This window comes from Emys orbicularis, chromosome 23 (genome assembly GCF_028017835.1).
Source record: "Emys orbicularis isolate rEmyOrb1 chromosome 23, rEmyOrb1.hap1, whole genome shotgun sequence".
NCBI classification, from domain to species: domain Eukaryota; kingdom Metazoa; phylum Chordata; order Testudines; family Emydidae; genus Emys; species Emys orbicularis.
In genome coordinates this window covers 19,391,676-19,404,389 of record NC_088705.1, presented here as the reverse complement: position 1 = coordinate 19,404,389, position 12,714 = coordinate 19,391,676, and the positions used below count along the sequence as shown (strand labels likewise).

The following is a 12,714-nucleotide window of genomic DNA, read 5'->3' as shown; positions in this document are numbered from 1 at the left end:
TGCCACAGGCCCTGCCCACACTCCACCCCTTCCCACCCCCTCCCCTGAGCCTGCCTGCCGTGCCCTCGCTCCTCACCCCCCAGAGCCTCCTGCACGCCACAAAACAGCTGATTGGGAGGTGCGGGGAGGGAGGGGGAGGCACTGATTGGCAGGGCTGCCAGTGGGTGGGAGGTGCTGGGAGTGAGGGGTGGGGAGCTGCTGATGTATTACTATGGCTCTTTGGCAATGTACATTGGTAAACTCTGGCTCCTTCTCAGGCTCAGCTTGGCCACCCCGGTCTAAACTGCAGTAGCTTCTGTGGAAAAGAAACAAGTTCTCACCCTTGCTGTACATGTTGGCTGGTGGATTTTTTGTTAAGATATAAGCTGTAAATATATACCCATGATAGTTTAAACAATGTAGGATAGAAACTTACTATTTAGAAAACAACTTTGCAAATTTTTGCTACATGTAGTGAATGGCAGACACCCTTAGACTTAAAATTTTGTTCTTCCTAAACTAAGTTTCAAAAATTGGTCGGATTTCCCAAAGTCACTGTTGGACGCAGATCAAAACAGAAATTCATTCCTCACAGGTGAATGTTATTGAGAGCTCTGAGCATCCAAACACAAGTATTATTATAAAAACTGTTTTGAAGATACACACAATGTATGCCTAAGCGGAGAAGTATTGAGATTTTACCACCAATTTACAGACACTTGTCCACACAAGTTCTTTTTCAAACAATGGATTTTTTTTTAAAATAATGCAGTTTTCTAAGAAAGCAAAGTAGCAGGTCTTGAATTTTTTTAAAGCAGTTTTAAAAGAAGTACAAGGGTTTAGGAGCAGACTCAAAAACACCAAATATTCTAGTCACAGGCATACCCACCCTCACATATTCTCACAGCATTTATCTAGACCAAGATTAAAAAAAAAGACATCCTGCATCACATTAAGTCTAAGTGTGGACAACCTGCTGTTAGCTAAGGCCTTTAAACACATACTAAGTTGATGTAATTAAAGGCAAGGCTTAAACTCAATCATCTCAGCACATTAGAGGCAGCGTGCCATGTCTACATTGAACTTTTGTCAGTCAGAATGAGCTAGCTAACGTTATACTTTTAGCCTAGGGTATGTCTACACAACAGCAGGGAGGTGCGATTCCCAGCACAGGTAGACATGTGCACTAGCTCTGCTCGAGCTACCATGTTGAATATAGCAGCATGGCTGCAGTGACCATACCACTATATTTAGCACTCTAGATCAGTGTTTCTAAATGCAGCCACCAGGAACTTTTCTTGCCACAGCCTCTCCCAGGGCCACTAGCAGCAGTTGGGCCCTGCCCCTCTCCGGAGACACAAATGCTGGAGGTGCAGGCAGCTGGTGAATTCCCCACTTTCCCGGGGTAAGGGAGGCAGGCTTCGGCCATGGGGCTTCGGGCTCCATCCACACAGTGGCAGTCTCTGGTTCCAGGCTCCAGCCCCAGGCTCACCACCCCTGCCATCGTCCCTGGGCTCCACTGCCTCCCTGCCCACCTCCCCATCCAGGGCTTAATTTGTCCCAGGGTTTGCCGACGCTGAGTAAGTGTGAAAAGTGATATTAACAAACATACAAATATCACTTTTCACAGCAGAAGACTTATCAGCTTGCAAGTCTTAGGGGGAAAAAGTGAAACCAAAAAAAGCAGGGGGGAAAAAAAACAAACAACAAAAAGAGAAGACCATGCAAAGCACCTTATTTGTGTGTTTCTATTCTGTTTCGGTCCAGTAAAGAATAGAGACAACTGTAAATTATTTCTATTACTGAGTGAAAAAACCCTACATAAATTACAATTATTTGTACATGTGCATATTTATTTGTTTTTCCTAAAGTGAATTAAGTATTTTAGGAAAAATTGTCAGCGCAGCCACCAGCAAGAGTTGGTGGCTGCACTCTGAAGCCACCAAAAATTTGCTGTGAAAACCCCTGCTCTTGATCAAGCAGAGCTAGTATGTGCATATCTACCTGAGCTAGCAATCCCACCTCCTAGCGGTTGGCTAGACATATGCTAGGATAAGAAGTGTGAATGACTAACAAGACTGTGAAATGGACTAGACAGTGAAAGAAGAGAAAGGTTTCCTCTAATCTATTTCAGCTTTAGGGATCATAGGGGATTCTTTTAACAGAAGGTAGATTCAAATAGGTGTGATTTTCAAGTTGACCATTTCCCTTTAACAAAACCCAAGGCAACAATTATTTGCCTAATATTCTCAAACAAGAAGGAGTCCAAGGATGATTAGAATACTCTTCAGCCATGGAGAGTAACAAAACTTTTTACCACCATGTATTAGAGATAAGCAGTATTCAAATCACACTATTAAGCAAAGACCCTAATCAGCTGTGGCACTAGCCACATCATCAGTATCTATGAGAATACGTTAAAAGAGCATAGAGGTTAACTAAATTAATTTGAGAAAGATTTTCCCCAACATGTATGCCCAGCCTACTAAACCCCAGTTTCTACACCCTTTCTGGGTGCAAACCCCTATCCATCCATCCCCAACATACGTTACACATATCCTGACAGGTTCTACAATGCAGTTGTTCATCAATTAAAGAATTTGCAGAACTTTTGAGGCCAGTGGTACCAATGATATAGGAAAAGTTAGGGGGAAGAAAGGTCCTGGAAGTCAAACATTTCTCATTTTTGTGCAACCTTTCAATAACTGGAGTACATGTATGCCTCACTGTACTTACAATAGCACCATTTTTATCTCTCAATACAGAAAATAGACCACAACAGTGAACAGAGGCATTTGTAAGTCTCTGGGCACTTGCAAAAATCTTTTCTGTAGAGTTCATTGACAGGTTTTTGGGGGTTTTCTTCCTGTAAATGAAGTAAAAATCAGACTGGCAGGTAAAGCAAATTCCTGTGAGCACATGCATCAACACCCTGCCATCCAAGAAACAGCAACACCATACATGCTTGCAGAACACCTGACAAAGCACTCTAAATTTTAGTGAAAATTCCTACAGCCAAGTGAAGCAGCTATTATCCCTGTGTTATAAATGAAAACCGTGACTCACCCATGTGTACAGAGGTGTGTGAGGTAGAGCTCTTCTAAATCCCAATCATTTAAATATTTTATTAAAGCTAATGTTAAAAAATTATATAATACATAGGTTGAGAAAAGAGCATCTGTACATCTGGTATAGTGCTTAGATTATCCACAAATACAAAGTTTGTTTTTAAAGTCATAAAATATAGTGCATAATCAGCAGTAACTCAAATTTAGGTGAGTAAATTTAAGAATACAGTTTAGATATTAGCATCCGAGTATTCAGGTACTCTTGAAAAGTTATACAGAGAGCTGGTTGTGGAAAGCACGTATATCAATGAGTGAAGATTGTCTATCAGTAATTGAGAATTTAGGGTAGGTTGTCCATTTAGAAAATACAAACCACGAGGAAAGTGATGACAATGTCTGATCGCAATTGGCTGTCAGTTCCGGGGATGGCAGAGTTCACAGCAACCTTCCCCAGGGGTGGCAGGATGGCTCTGGCCAGGCGATCTTGTGTCACAGCTACCAGGCTCTGGAATGGCGCTTGTAGCTACACAGGATGTGGGGTAGCATCTCATTGGCATAGCTGCACTTCCTGCATCACTTGTCCTGATTCCCGTGGTGGAAGGCTCCATTCAGCAGGACGCAGTTGAGCCGGGCCCTGTGGATGAACCCCCAGTCAGAAAATCGGTTGAAGCTGTCCCCGGGGAGGAAGTGGTTGCTGGCATCCCACTTGCATGTCACCTCGAACGCCTTGCCCTGGTACGACTTCAGGTTTTCCACATACTGGCAGCAGATGGCATCCTTCAGGGTCCTCTCCAGCATGGTTCTAGCTTTCGGAGCGAGGATTGTGTGGTCCGTGTTCTTCACCTATGGCACTAGGACTCCCAGCTCCTACTGTTCCTCGCACCATGTCCAGCAGCAGCTGATGCACTTCTCCAGGCGTCGCGTAGCGGGCACGAGTCCACAGGGAAGCAAAGTCTCCCCCGTCTCTTCCAACTATGCTTTCCAGCGAGCCGCTCAGGAAGGGGGCGACAGCATGGTTGGAGGGGGTCCTGGTGCTTCTTGATGACATCCCGTATGGCACTTTCTGCAATTTTCCTCACCATGGGATCTGGGCACATCAGAAGGTGGAAGGCGTGAGTGATCACTGTAACATTGCACAGATACCCATACGAGACACGTTGGCGTCGCCCTGCCTGTGAGAGATGTAAACCAGTTCATTGCTGGCTCTCTGGGGAAGAAACATCCACTTCTTTACTAGCTGCCTGATGGTGTCGTCTGCCTTGTTCAGAGGTACCTAGCCATAGCAGATCCCCTCAGGACGAATGAGATACGGGGGATCAGGAAGGTGTTCAAGGCGTTGTTCTTCTGCCACTGGTGCCAGTAGGGAGGAGTCGATCCTGGCCACAACTCGTAGGATCTATGCAATGATATCCTCAGGTGTCTGCTGGATGCAGAAACCTGTGGGCGTGCCGAGATGTTAGCATGCTTGCCCATCCTCGAGGAAGATCATAGGTTCACCCTGGATCTGAAAAGACATCGCCTGGACTGAGTCCCTTCTACTGCCATCGATATGCAGGGAAGCGAAGTCCCGTCCAGTTGGCAGCCTGGCTGGTGATGTCGAGCATTTGTTGGAATCACTCGGGGTTGTCTGCAATCAGGACCAGATTTTCTGCATAGGCCAGGATATTCACGGTGTTGCCATACAGGTCAAAACCACGTAGCCCGCAGGAGATGGCTAAGTTGAAAACGATGGGGCTGAGGGGACAACTTTGCTTCACACCACTACAGATAGTAATTTCAGGCCTCTCTCCTTCCATGGAGCGGATGGTGGTGGTGCAGCCTTCATATAGTTCCTGGATCAGGTGGAGAAAGTTTTCAGGCATCCCAAACTCTCGCAGCATGGCAAAAATGTGCTGATTTTGGATTGATGCCCAAAGTATTAGCCAGTTCGAGCCACGCTATGGCACACTGCCTCCATGCCCTCTTGACCATGTGGATGGCAGACTGAAGGACAAGAGTTGTGTTCATAACAGCCTTCGCATGACATGAAGCCTTTCTTGATAGAGCTGATAGCTCCTCCGTTCACCGACCAGTCTGTTTTCCTAGCCGTGAGGCACTTGGCTTACACTTTGTACATGGTGCAGCAAAGAGAGATGGGTCTCCAGTTGCTGGGGTCGTCTTGCTCACCTTTCTTGTAGACGAGCACTGTCAGACTTCTTCCAGGAGCTGAACTGTTTGCATTTGTTGAAAAGTGCAGTTAATACCAGGCAGCCAAGATCTCATTTTTTCAGGATGTTATAGCAAATGCCATCTTTTCCTGGGGCTGTGTTTTTGGTCTTTGTAAGTCTGGTCTCTACTTCCCGTGATGTAAAGTCTTGTTCCAGGTCCCCTGCACAGTCAGAGGATGAAGACACTCTGGACGCTGCACATCGTTCTGAGCTACACGGTCAAACACCCTCTTGAAGTATGAGAATAGTCTCTGACAGGACTGCACAGTAAGATGAGGGCCCATTGAGGATCCCTCTCCTAGCCTGAGGGCGGTTTGACTAGTAGAGATTTCTGGATCCTGGAAGCTGCTGCTAGGTTGTAGCAGAGAGTGATGTTCCTTCTCCTGGCTTCTCTCCTGTGGTGGTGGTGGTGGTGGTGGTGATGATGATGATGGTCATGTCTCCACGCAGGAGTTCTGTGAGCAGTCACCTAGAGGAAAAAGTCAATGACGCAGAGGTGGAGTTAGGACAACAGGGTCGCACGGTAGTGCGTCCAGTTCTCCACTCCGGAGATGTCTAGCCAGTCTCAGCAGTCACACTGTGGCGAGCAAGAAGCAGAAGAGGAGACCCCTGGTAAGTGGTTTTGCTTTGTGAAGTACGGAGGTGGGATGAGCGCATAGAAATGTACATGCTGACTGTGTTTGTGTGCTGGACATTTCCCTGTGCAGCTAAGCAGTACGGCTGAGCAGGATGTTGATGCACACCAAGATTTCTCAGGACTCCTCCAGTGATCTCTCTAGGAAAACTTTCCTGAAGGTACTCGGCAACCCTCTTCCAAAGAATCCTTGAATGCTTTGTTCCTTCCCCCGCTGAAGGAAACTTTCCCACACCATTCTGTAATCACTTGCGCAGAGACCAAAGCAGCACACAGGCAAGCAGCATAGGGACCGGGTCAGAAGCCGCAAGCGTGCAGTAGATGCACCCTTGCTTCCTCTCAGGAGTGAGATATCTGCTACAATGACCCCTGCTGTGGAAAAAGGTGGGAAAATTTACAATACTGTCCGTAGTTGACTGCCCCGCGATTGTTTCTTATTGCTTTTCTCCCCATGTAGAATGCCCCCTCACCCGGAGGTAAACTCACCATGCTTGGGGTGTTTGCTGACATGAGTGCTTGTCATGGGTCTGTGAGAAAGTGATTAGCATGTTATTAGAGGTGTATTTTACTCTACTGTTTCAGTGCTGTGCATATGCTTAATCATGCTTCTGTGTATTGTTCCTTGTGCTTCTGCAAATGTGGCCTTCAGAGGCACCCCTTACACACTGAGGGGCTCCACCAGATAAGAAAACTCCCCAAGATGGAGCAAGTAAGACATGTTCCAGGAGCTGCTGTAATACTTAGATGCAGAAAAGAGGGAATGCATGGAGTGAAAGGAAACCAAAAGGCAGGACAGAAAAGAAAATGAGGGCTTTATTAAGTACACTACTGAGAGGATGATTAAAGTTATGGAGGAGCAAACTGAAATGCTGAAGTCCTTCATACCACTCCAGACTGAGCAGATATGTTCCTGCACTCCCCTTCAGCACATTCAGAACTCTTTCCCATGCCCTCCCCAAATACCACCTGCACATTCCTTTCCACTTTCCCAGACTTCTCACTTTCTCATTCACTCCACGCCCATGGACACCTTTTCAAATCATAGCTGGACTTTATGCACAGCTCTGAAAGTCAGCCCTTCTCTGGTACCTCCTTTCCCACCAAGTAAAGGTGTGTGTTGGGGGGCGGGTGTGTTTTCAGTGCAATAAAAGCAAAACTTTTAAATAAGTAATCTTTGTTTCCCGCAAATTGTGATAGCGGGTGGCAGCAAAACATACACAAGCAGTTTAATCATATGGCCTAGGATTTCAGTAAGCAAGTCACAAGTACTTCCTAGCAAAACTAATTTCATTAAGCATTGCAGTTCCAAGCATAGTAATATACATTACTGGTTCTCATTTTCAAAGTGTTGCCTCAAAGCCTCCCTGACTCAAATTGCCCCCCATTGTGCCCTCCAATGGCCCTGGTATATGGCTGACCAAATTCAGCAGCCAGGGGGTCTGCCTCAGCAGTCCACCCCGAGCACACTTTTCACCCTTACCTTCACAAATACTGTGCAACATACAACACGCGGCTAGGACCATAGCAACATTATCCTCATTGAGGTCTAACCTGTCGTAAAGGCATCACCAGTGCACTTTTAATCTGCCAAACGCACATTCCACAGTCATCCTGCACCTACTCAGCCTATTGTTGAGCCACCCCTTACTGCTATCCAGGTTTCCTGAGCCATGGCATTAAGGGGTACGCTGCATCTCCCAGGATCACCATGGGCATTTCAACATCCCTCACTTTAATCTTCTGGTCTGGAAAGAAAGTCCCCACTTACAGCTTTCTGTACAGGCCCATGTTCCTGAAGATACATGACTCAGCTATTTTTAGTAAAGTTAGGGACAGATCATGTGCAATAAACAACAAGTCACAGAAGTCCCTGACTTTTACTAAAAACCATCCCTGACAAAATGGTGAGGGAAGAGTGTCCAGCATCTCCCCACCCCCCAGCCGCTGAGCAGCTTCAGGGTCCCTCTGCCACCACCAGGAGCTGCGGGGGTGGGAGGCAGCTGCAGGGGTCTACAGCCTAAACTCAATGTAATATATTAAAATAATTTAAATGAAATATATAAAATATTAAGCGGTACATGTTTGCAGCCAACTTTTAAAAGACAGTTGACCCAACGAACTTGTGGAAGTCACTGGCTAAGCACCTGGAACCAGGGCTTACTGAAGTGCTAAAAGAGCTTTGACAGCAGTGGCCTATTCTGAAGGCCGGAGGAGGAGAACATTCTGCGAGGAGAATATTTTTCCCATTTCAGTTTATTTAACTAACTAGTTCATTCAAAGTTAAGAAACCCTGGAACTGAAAAAGCAGGAATGCTTGTTTTTTGCATCCAATGTATGAACAGAAATTAGGTGTTAAAAAAGTTATCCAGCGCACTTAAGATATTTTATGTTTTATGAAATAAAACTGTTTGTCCATTTTTAATTGAATTTGAATTTCCATCCAAACAGAGCTGGACATGATACCAAGTACCCTAATTCTGACCCACAGGACCCACAAGCAACACTTGAAGTTGGGTTCCAACACAGTTTAAGAGTATCATGCACTGAATGGCACACAAACAAAACATGGGGTTTGGTAACTCAGAAGAAAACCAAAGTTAAACATGCCAAATATTCTTCACACAGTTTATCTGATATACTTAACAGGTAAAACAGTAGTTTTCACATAAAACTTAAATCTGGATTTTTAAAGATACAAGAGTTCTTCCCATTTGGAAGAGAGATACAGCAGTCACTTAATAGCAGATGAGTATATTTAAGAATAAGTTTCCACTACAATCTCTATTCTCAAAACACAGCTTTATGTTTGGCCTCTGCCAAAAGATGATTTTTTAAAAGTTTGAGCAGAATCCCTTTGTTTTGGAAATGAGAACATAAAAAGCATTTTCCTCATCGCAAAGCAGCTGCCACTTTTCCCACTCAGGGATAACACAAACATCTGAGCTATGTAATGTCAAATTGAACTTGTAAATAGGCCTTGAGGAGCAGCAAGTGCTTTGCTAAGTTTAATGAAGTTTGGCTTAAATTTTAAGTAAGTTTGAAAGTGTGGAACTTAGCACATTCAATAGATCATAGAATCATAGAATCATAGAATATCAGGGTTGGAAGGGACCTCAAGAGGTCATCTAGTCCAACCCCCTGCTCAAAGCAGGACCAATTCCCAACTAAATCATCCCAGCCAGGGCTTTGTCAAGCCGGGCCTTAAAAACCTCCAAGGAAGGAGACTCCACCACCTCCCTAGGTAACGCATTCCAGTGCTTCACCACCCTCCTAGTGAAATAGTGTTTCCTAATATCCAACCTGGACCTCCCCCACTGCAACTTGAGACCATTGCTCCTTGTTCTGTCATCTGCCACCACTGAGAACAGCCGAGCTCCATCCTCTTTGGAACCCCCCCTCAGGTAGTTGAAGGCTGCTATCAAATCCCCCCTCATTCTTCTCTTCTGGAGACTAAACAATCCCAGTTCCCTCAGCCTCTCCTCATAAGTCATGTGCTCCAGACCCCTAATCATTTTTGTTGCCCTCCGCTGGACTCTTTCCAATTTTTCCACATCCTTCTTGTAGTGTGGGGCCCAAAATTGGACACAGTATTCCAGATGAGGCCTCACCAATGTCGAATAAAGGGGAACGATCACGATCCTCGATCTGCTGGCAATGCCCCTACTTATACAGCCCAAAATGCCGTTAGCCTTCTTGGCAACAAGAGCACACTGTTGACTCATATCCAGCTTCTCGTCCACTGTGACCCCTAGGTCCTTTTCTGCAGAACTGCTACCTAGCCATTCGGTCCCTAGTCTGTAGCAGTGCATGGGATTCTTCCGTCCTAAGTGCAGGACTCTGCACTTATCCTTGTTGAACCTCATCAGGTTTTTTTTGGCCCAATCCTCTAATTTGTCTAGGTCCCTCTGTATCCGATCCCTACCCTCTAGTGTATCTACCACGCCTCCTAGTTTAGTGTCATCTGCAAACTTGCTGAGAGTGCAGTCCACACCATCCTCCAGATCATTAATAAAGATATTAAACAAAACCGGCCCCAGGACCGACCCTTGGGGCACTCCGCTTGAAACCGGCTGCCAACTAGACATGGAGCCATTGATCACTACCCGTTGAGCCCGACGATCTAGCCAGCTTTCTATCCACCTTACAGTCCATTCATCCAGCCCATATTTCTTTAACTTGGCGGCAAGAATACTGTGGGATTGATTCCATTAAGCCACTAGCTGAGCACTTATGTATGAAGTATACGTGCGAGCGCAGTAGTTAACTAAGCTCCATCTTCCTACTAGCTTCAGAAGGAGGGCAAAGTTGATTAGCTACGAAGAAAGCTTTGTCAACAGAACTTGTCAGCTTGTTAGGTGCACATGGTTGTGGTGCTAGCTGTACACAGTGCAAGAGTTTTGCACAATCAGCACAGCAAGGTGATGGCGGATGTTACATCCCCAATCCAAATAGTACAATGTGAAGTATTAGCTGTGTACATAGCCTAAAACTATTTTACACAAGTGGATCTGTGACTGACAGGTGTCTGCTATATAACTGGGCACTTTTCCTTTAGATATACCTAGGAAATTAAACTCAAAAAAATCCTAAGCAAAAGGCTTCATAAGTACTAAGAAGTTAGGAAATGCAAGAGTTAAAGGTTGATATACATCTTTAGCTGCCCCTTGTGCAAACAACGTCAGACTTTGCAATCACAGGCTTAGATGCCAAGCATCCAATGTTTTAGAACTAGCAATTACAAGTTTTCTAAGTATTCATATTTTAAGATGCAGAAGAAAGCCCATAAGAGCATTAATATATTAAAGTGAGCGCCGCCGGAACCCGCCCCCCAGCCGATCGCCGAGCCGCCCGCCCCCCCCGTGCTGAGTGCCGCCGGAACCCGCCCCCCAGCCGATCGCCGAGCCGCCCGCGCCGAGCACCGCCGGAACACCCCCCCCAGCGCGAGCCCCGCGCTGCCCCCCCCGCCGAGCGCCGCGCCGCTGGAGCGCCTCCCCCCCCCGTGGAATGTTGAGCTGCGCTCCTCCCGCCGCCCCTTACCAGGTGCCGCCCCAAGCACGTGCTTGGGTGCCTGGTGCCTGGAGCCGGCCCTGCTCCAGACTAATCAGACCGTAAGGCAAGAAAATGCCTTCTATGTAGGGCCTGTTATAGATTTTGCAAAGTCTTCAAAATAATTCCTCCTGCGAATCAGCATTATCTCCTTATTTTAAAGAAGCCTCAGCAAGTTGATTTTCATCTAGGTCCCAATATACACAAGGTATCAGAAGAGGTAAACAGCAGTATAAAGACAGAGCTGATTACACTAGCATGACATTGTCTCCCTAGTGGCTTCATGAACAAGGATGATTGAGTCTTGGGGGGACTCCAAGGGAGTGCCTTCAGGTAGAAGTCATAATACAGCTATTTAACGCTACTTTATATTGTCCTGAGGGATCAATAGATATTTGTCATTCATACTATGTCATGTAATCACATCAGCAGCACCACACAATGAACTCATTCACCTTTGTGCTTCCAATTTCCCCTCCCATGCTTTGCCTTGCCTGTTTAAACTAAGTGAGTGTACAATGCCTAGCACAACAGGACCCCAATCTCAGTATAAGTTTTAGCAGCACTAGAATACCTATAAATAAGACAGCACTGAAAACAGATGAAAGATCCAGCCTTAAAAATAACAATCTCCTGCTGCTTTCCATTTCTAGGCAATTTACCATTATGAATATTACTATTTCTATACACAAACCATTGAGGCCTGATTAGATGGAATTTAAGACCCAAGTTGTTTCCTTTTGCATATGCATAAGATTGTGAGTTCAATCTTAACTTTAGCGTTTCTTGACTTTTGTTTCACAGTGCCATTTCATGCATTTAGTATACAAGTCAGCTGTGTTAATGCCTAATTCAAACTCCATCTCGGGAGAAGGAGACTGAAGAGTTTCTCTGCCTGTTTATACAAGATGAAATTAGTGCTCATCAGGTTGTCTGTTCTTAAACCCTCTCAACTATACAATGTAGATTCACAGGGGTTCCCATTCACTGTATTACTCGCAATCATTCTTCTACACTAGGTAGAAAGGAAGTCTGCAGTACCAGCAGTTGTATATGGCTAGAGTGGCGGAGCTAAGAAGAGGAAGTGAGAAGCCAGACCACCACTTATATAACATTAATAGCTTCTCAATGTAAAGGATAGTAATAGACTCCTGATTTACATACCAACGTATACAATTTGAAATTTAGTGTCATAAAATGGATACATAAACTCTATTTCTGTAAATAGCTATAGGAGCACAGTTTGGCAGTTTCAGCTATACATCCACATTGCACAGGGTCTTCAATTTAGGCAAACGATGTCAATCTAGGCTACAATTTGGCATACAAACGGTTAGCCAGAATATGATTTGGATATAAAATTCAGTTAAATTATACACTTTGTGAGGGTGATGAGGGAATTTGGTAACAGCAACCATAAATGCATAGACAGAATAAAAACCAAAGCCACTCCAACCACAAATATCCAACTTCATTCAGTTTTCCTTTGTTGAACTACACCTCTACCCCGATATAACGCGACCCGATATAACACGAATTCAGATAGAACGCGGTAAAGCCGCGCTCCGGGGGGGAGGGGGCTGCGCACTCCAGCAGATCAAAGCAAGTTCGATATAACGCGGTTTCACCTATAACAGTAAGATTTTTGGGCTCCTGAGGACAGCGTTATATTGGGGTAGAGGTGTATAACTTCAGGGTGAATTTAGGGCTCTTAAAAGCTGGGGACCTACACCAGACTGAGCCACACAGTGCAGGATAATTAAGGGGTCCTTTCAGACAG

The 12,714-nt window shown here is 45.3% G+C and overlaps 1 protein-coding gene across 4 annotated transcripts in view; it reads right to left on the bottom strand.

Annotated features, from left to right (window-relative positions):
- Positions 1–12,714, bottom strand: part of HNRNPR (heterogeneous nuclear ribonucleoprotein R) — a 68,356-nt gene that overhangs the window by 42,335 nt on the left and 13,307 nt on the right. The gene's annotated exons all lie outside the window — the stretch shown is intronic.